The 7,803-nt window shown below is 42.6% G+C and overlaps 1 protein-coding gene across 1 annotated transcript in view; it reads right to left on the reverse strand.

Moving 5' to 3' along the window:
- The window catches only part of LOC106811482 (protein trapped in endoderm-1-like), a 19,135-nt gene that overhangs the window by 10,915 nt on the left and 417 nt on the right, over nucleotides 1-7,803 (reverse strand). The window lies entirely within an intron of this gene.

Consider the following 7,803-nt stretch of genomic DNA (forward strand, 5'->3'; position numbering starts at 1 on the left):
TGAGCAGAAACTTCGTAATTGTTGCCGAATACGAAAAATCTCGCAAATATCCTCATAACATTACGAGAGCCCAGACCCTCTCGTAACTTTAATATTAAGATGAAAATAACACATTTAGACTAAGAATTACAATTATAGTGATATTATATTTTATATAATAATGAATAAATGTGTGTTTTTCTTGAAAAACACGTCAAAATCATGTAATTATCTCTACCGCTAATAAAACAAAACAATACATTTACAAATGGCGTATGGCCATTTGTTCTCTTTGTCTAAAGGTTGTTTCACGCTTGCCACGATTCTCGCGCTCTCGCGTTACAGTGTGAGAATTTGTCTTGTTGTGCAGAATTAATTCATGACCACTCGTTTTTTCATCAAATATATTTATATTGTGGTTAGCCTCATAATATGCATAAATTACTGTGATGTACAATAAATGTGTATGAATTTGAATTTTGTGATTGTTCTCATTCCAATCAGCAGCCTTGTGATGACAGTTCCTGTTATCGTAAGTTTTCTAATAAGCTGGCGATGTGTTCTGTCAACGCTAGTCTCGCAATTAGCATTAGTCGTAAGTGTTATCGTAGCATTAACTGTTACATTAACTTTACGATGTTTCTGACAACGGGCCCCAGATTTATGCAGTACTCTGCTAGCGTGAGGCACGCGTGCAGGCCCATCGCTCATTGTTGCTAATTACGACACTGAACCTACGTAATGTGCGCGGTCGGTTAAGATGGTGCATATTTAGCCACCGAAGTATATGATAGGACTGACGTTGCATCATCGCGGCCATAATGCGTGTCGATTTAGAATCCATTAGCAGTAATGATTTCGGGATGATGTGCCATAAAGATCGAGTTGTCGAGCGTTATCGAAAAGCCTGTTCGCGGTATGGCGTTATCGAATGCGCGCTAATTTCATATAGTTCTCGCGTGCTAACAGACTTTGCAAAATTTGATATGCTTTGCTCGCCCCGCCACTCGCCCGTTCGCTATCAAACTGGTACGCGGTGTTGCTTATCCCCAAAAGCGGCGTGGAGGGCAGGTCACGTTTGATAACGTTGTACGATGACGTTCAAATGTTAAAAACCTAACGGTAACCCTCACTCAGTAAACTTCACCGCCAAGAACGTAACACTCACCACTAACATATATAAGTAATCGCCCGCGGCCTATAATATAGGCATATGTTGCATCCACAAAAATTAATCTGCTGGTGTGATGGACAGATATCATGATGCCAAAAACCTATACCACTTAACCCTAAATCCTAAACCCTAATCCTAACCCTAACCCTAACCCTATATCCTAACGCCTACACCCTCTTCATCCCCTAAACCCTAACCCATACCCTTAACTCCTAAACCCTTAACCCTAACCCCTGACTCTACACCCTAATCCTAACCACTTATCCAACACAGTGCTGCCACGTTGCGGTCACCCTCCCTCTCACGCCGGGCGGCGTTCTATTTTTTTTTCCGTACCGGTGACGCCGTCAGCGCTGTGGAGAGGTATTGGAATGCGCTTGCCGTCACAGCCTCCAACATCCCCTCCTAAACACTATTGTACTCGACTACGTTAACCAAATAATTTCGAATATTGTGTTTACATTTACAGGCCTCTCTCCATCGCTTAGCAAAAGCACCGTTTCTTGGAGCTAGTAGTGATACGCTTTTCATACTTAACGAGACAAAGATTTGGCGGCTAGGTGTTCGCGATTCGAATATTACGCCTTGGAAAATAAATTCATGATTTGAGAGTTTAGATGAGCTCAGAACCCTAAACCCCTAACCCTAACCCTACCCTAACCCTAACCCTTAACCCTAACATGGCTTAACCTCTAATACCACTAACTCCTAACCGCTAAACCAATAGATGCATTCCCGATACGCATAGCGAGCCGCCTTGACGCCTGTCAACGCGTATGCGAAAATAATAATTCGCGCCCGGGCGGATAGCATTACCCCATAACGGTTGCGCGCATCTGCTACTGTACAGGCTCACAGATGTGTATCTAGATCTAGCGCTCGCGCCAAATCGTTACCGGTCGTAACAGCACAAAATCTATCTGCAAAGCGGGCACTTAACTGTTTGTCCACGGACTTGACTTGTGCATTGCGCAGATCAGCCCTGTTACGTTACTAGATAGGACAAGCTATTGACTTTTATGTGACTTAAATTAAGGCTTCATGGCGCATGTCGTACTAAAAAAATTCTGACCCCATCATTCGTACAGACATCCGTTTCCAAGCGGGCGCTTGACTTGGTAGGCCTACGCATTTATACGAAAAAACATGCGCAAACATTTCTGGGAAAACTGTTTGAAACCGAGTCGCACGCTATTCAAAGACCGTCACATACTTGCTATTTTCAGGTCTTAAATGGTGCGCCGGCTGTCATTATGCATTAAGGTAGAATTCATAGTACGAAATCATTCGGGTTAAATGTTTGAATTGATATTTATGTCACATATTGATAGAATATTTAGCAAGTTTCGAACACCTATGCAACAAACGCTGCTTGAAAAACCTTTGGGTGTCATTACTCTTCTCTATTTATGAGCTTTCGATATTGCGGCGGCGTGATGATATTGCGCGGCTTGATGTTTGGACGCGCCGCAACGCGCCAGCGCTGTGTTGGTGTGTCGCGATATAAAGCGGGCCCTTGCTGCAGGGGCTGTGACACGAGATGCTTCTCGATAGGCCAGCAACGTGGCACGTAACGTGCCTATATATCTGGCCCGTGTCACTATCTGCAGTCTTAGATGCAGAGGCCTATTAGATCACGTGCAGGAGAATCGTGTTGTAATATAAGTAGCATGACACATAGTCGTTACGCGGTGTTTCCCCCGTCCGCTCTCTCGATCCCTTATGCGAGTCGGCTACCTCACTATAGGTCAGTTACGAAACGTCATTAGCGATCGCCCGGTCGCGGGTTGTCTTGCGGCTAATGAGCCCATCTTTTACTCCTTGTGCTCGGTAATGAGACGTTCGTTGAGATAGCACACCACGGGAAGCACACTAGGCACGGGATGACGTAGAGACAGCCGACGCCGTTGTGGTCGTGTGTGGGGCGCGCGCGGACTTTTCTTTCCACCGTCCGTACGCTTCTGACCTTTGTGTGTGTGATGTGGTGTGTCTTCCCCTTCCTCTTTACGTTCCTTTTCCTTCCTCCCCCCTGCTCTGGTGTGCTGACCGCCTTCCTCTGCTGCTGTCGTGCGCTGCTGTGCTTTCTGTATTCTGTGATGCTATTTGCCGTGCGTGTTCTTGTGTGTGTGGTGTGTGTTGTGTGTGTTGTGGTGTGTGTGCTGTGTGTGTCGCTTCTCCGCTCCGACCTCCCTTGGTGTGTGTGTGTGCCATGTGTCTGTTGTTGCGTCGCGTTGCGGTTGTGCGTATGTGGTGGTGCTGCGTATGTCGCCACGTGCGCCGTGCGCGTGTTGCGTGGTGCCGTGTGTGTGTGCGTGTGCGTGTGCGTGTGTGCTGCGCGCCGTGCTGCTGTCTCTGTGTGTTGATCGGCAACAATCACTCGGATCCGCCTAATACTCGCCACCCGCCTCGGAAAAATCCCGTGATATCAAGGAGCGCACATAGCAATCAAGAGCGCATAGAATCAAGAGCCGCATAAAAGAAGCTTTTTTACGATAAAAGCCGAAATAAAGATCTTTATACGCTCTAGCCATAGCATCGTGCCTAATAATGCGAGTTCGGCATATACAACTGCGCATGCGGCGAGTTTGTTTAGGTCATGCGCGTCATTTTGGGCATAAACAATTAAGGTTCCCTCCCGCCAAGCTGATTCTCTGTGTAATAAATTACGATCGATGTTTTTGACCGGCGGTTTCATACGTACTTTCTAGTTTTGCCTTCTGATATCCACACAAACGTCACCATTCTTCGCCACACGTCGCTGTCGGTTCTAGGTAAATATATTTGTATTTCTCTCGCGTAAAATCGTACTTGATATGATTGTAATATTTACTAGTATTATATTGTATGATTTACATTACGTATTTCTCTCGTGTAAAATCATACTTGTTATGATTGTAATATTTACTAGTATTATATTGTATGATTTACATTACGTATTTCTCTCGTGTAAAATCATACTTGTTATGATTGTACTATTCGAAGATGAACTTAGTTAAACTTACTCTGTCTCGTAAATCGTACTTGTTAGAAATACGTAGACGCGATGAAACGCACTTCCACTAACTTCTTTATAGCATATACGTATTGATGATTTGCACATGTATGTGTATGGTATAAAGTACATAATAAAGATTCTTCGCCACACGCCGCTGTCGATTCTAGATTCTAGATTGATGTTTGATGACCGTGCAACGGGCATATCCATCGAGCTATCCCCCGAGAATAGACGCTAATCACAATGCAACACTATCATTTGTATTGAGGGGATACGGGGATTACTTCTCAGACGATCAACTCTTACAAATATCAGGGGGCGGATCCAGGGCTGAAGCTAGATAGTATTTTTCCAGATTTTAAGGGCACATTCCCCAAAAAGGGCACACCACCCCACAGTGGGCGCCGTTAGGCACGGAAGCACATGGCGAGGGATCTGGGGGGCCTCCCCCAGAAAATTTCAAAATTTCAAGGGTCCCTGGGCACAAAAATGAGCACCATTTGAGCACACATTTAGCCAATCAGCAATAGCTAAAAACCATATGGAATTTTATTTCTGCTTCATTTTGCCTGCGCTTTGCATACCAGCAATTAAAGCAGAATGATTCAAGCACTTCCCTTCTTTTTCAGATATCAAAGCTAGTTTTGTTACCATGTAAAATTTTGATTTCCTTCAAGTCCTGTCAATGAATCAGAAGAAAAAGAAAACAAATAAAGAATATAGACAAATTCCATCAAATTGTTTTCTGTATTTTTTAGCGCAAAATTTCGAAGGGCACTTTGAAATCTAGACCGTATTTCCCAATACGGCAATACCCAATAGATCTATCTAGACCGTATTTCCCAATACGGCAAATACGGTCTGAATCCGCCTCTGAATATTCAAGTGAAACAACATACAACTCTCTCAGCACATTCGGCATATTTCCTACATATCTCAATCAGTAAATGTATACAGATAGAAGTTCATACAACTCTTAATTTCTTTCATTTCATTTACTCATTTATCAACCATTGTTTCACTATACATTAGCCAACTTCTAACATATGTATATGTTTAGAAGTAGTCACACATATGCATAGTACTTATGTCGAGTTGCATCTCAAAACTACAAGTTGATATTGACTTTGTTTCAAGTAGACAAAATTCAAATGTATGATATATATACCATAAACATCAGGTTAATTTGTCTCTTATTACGTTCCTCAGTTGTGTACATGTTGTGTATATGTGTGTGGTATGTACAGTATAGTGGTACTAAACACGAGAAACTGGTTTTAATAAAACATGGGATTTTGCACAGGGGAGAGATAGTGATCCGCTAGGGGACGGCTCTGATTGGCTAATTTTGTCTCTTATTTATTTTATTTTTTATTATTTTTTGTGTATTTTGTTTTATTTTAGAATTAAGGATAGGGTTAGGCAGGGCTGCCAACCTTGAGTAAGAGTTTTGCGTGAGACATTGCGAGGGAGCGGAGCGACCAAGCCCGAGAGAGTGAAGCGACTGAGGGGGGAGGGTATGGGAGGGGGTATCCCCCCTCCGACGGTAGGGAGCTTTTGCAATTTTACATTTGAAATGGTGCAATCTTGGTGCATACTTTAGTCATGATTTCAACACATACATAGAAGCAGCATTAATGTACTAAATTGAATTGAAAAAGTAATAAATAGATTACATTCACATTGTTATTAATGCTGCATGTAGTTCACTGACCATGAAAATAGCAAAGTTCCAGATTTGTAACTCCGTTTGGTACAGGTGAGGTAGTACGCGTACGGTATACGATCGAGCGCAAACCCGTACTACTACACTCACCATGCACAATAGTCCGCTAAGCCCAAGTCGTCACACGTACACGTACGTACACTCGTACACGCAGTATAAACCAATCGTAATCCAATAGCTCGTCTTTGCGCGCCAACGATTTTCATTAGCGCAGTGCGCGCCTGCGGGAAAATCTCGGAACTTTGGGCTTGGGCATGATATCTATCTAATGTTCGGAATCCGAATATCAGAGATTTTGGAGATAATTTTTTTTTACTTTCTATTTTCGGGATTCAGCGTGAGAATTCGTTTATCAGCGCGAGACAGTCAGAATTGGGTGAATTGCGTGAGTCTCACGCCGAATGCGTGAGAGTTGGCAGCCCTGGGTTAGGGTTAGGGTTAATGTTAGGGTTAACTGATTTCTATATCTACAACTTATTTCTATATTTACTATCTCTCCCCTGAGACCTACTACAAAACATGTAGCTGATGTATTGCATTTGTGCCTACAACCAGTGAGGTGATTGTTGAAGAACCATGATTGTTCGCTGCACATTGTTGGTGACAGAAGTAATTTTGTAGCAGAGTGCATAACACCATAGTCAGATATATACACAACACAATGTGTTGTGTATATTTATGATAATACCACTACCAGTGAGATCGTCATCATTGAGAAGGATAATTTGGTTAGACGCTTAACTCTGTAAACCATTATCCATGTCACCAGACACATTTCAATTAACGGACTAAATGCCCACGTCTAGAAAAGTACATGTACAAGTATTCGAGAAATGGAAACGATACATATATTGCTAATTTCACACACGAGTATTACAAGTACTAGTAGGTTCGAAACAAAAAACATTGCTCAGCTGAGCATGTTCAGCTGAACAAGCAATGTTTGATTTGATTAACGTGTTTTCGCCTGGACGTACGTTTTGCTCAGGTGTGTGCGTCAATCGTTCTGCTACGCAGCGAAACGCCACAGACGATCTCCAATCAATATCCTTAAAAATATCACATGACACACAAAATGGCGACTACCATTTTGGATGTCATGTGACAGCGGCGCTGTACGCAGTGTTTCTGTATGTTTTGCTCAACTGTGTGCTGTGTCGGGTGGCGTGTGTGCGGTTGCTCGCCGAGCAGAACGCGAAACGCTGGAAAACATAATTTTCCGTTTTGCTCGGGTGTGTGCGTTGCGCTGCATCGTACATGAAGAAGTCCCTGCTATATATAGCTACCGACTGCCGGTGACGAAAAACGTCGTCATGCTGATCAAATAAAAATATTACAATTATATTGACTCAACTCGAGTGGTAATAGCAGCTAGTGTTCGTGGCTGTGTGCGGATTCCATCAAGAGAAACACGTTTTGCTCCACGTTCAGGGTGTTTTGCTCGGGTGTGTGCGCTAGGCTTAAGGTATAGCTAACAGGATGTGACATACTGTATTTATATTTTTGGTCCTGGTTACATAATATATCCTTATTTATTAATTTAACATTTATTTTCTATTTCAGCTTACGCTATCCACCATATAATGAAAACAAGTTGTGGTGGATCCAGAAAATCATCTAAGCTGAGCGATTCTACAAAGAAGAACTAAACTGGAGCAACTGGTGAGGAAATATGTTAACTTGCATGATATCCTAGCCAGTCCATGTGTTCAAATCTAGTACTATTTGTCAGTTCTTTGTAAAAGATTTGCTGGCAGGAAAACATCTGTTACAGGGTACCGAATGTAATAATCCAGTATCAGGGTGTCAAGTTCCTATTTTTCTTATTTTCTGGGCAATTCCTATTTTCTCCTATTTTCTGGCTTTTCATTTTTCTGAATCCAGAATTGTATGTATCCTTCTCAGAATGCAGGAATTTACATTTCAGGT

The sequence above is a fragment of the Priapulus caudatus genome, unplaced genomic scaffold (assembly GCF_000485595.1).
Source record: "Priapulus caudatus unplaced genomic scaffold, Priapulus_caudatus-5.0.1 Scaffold544, whole genome shotgun sequence".
In the NCBI taxonomy this organism is placed as follows: Eukaryota; Metazoa; Priapulida; class Priapulimorpha; order Priapulimorphida; family Priapulidae; genus Priapulus; species Priapulus caudatus.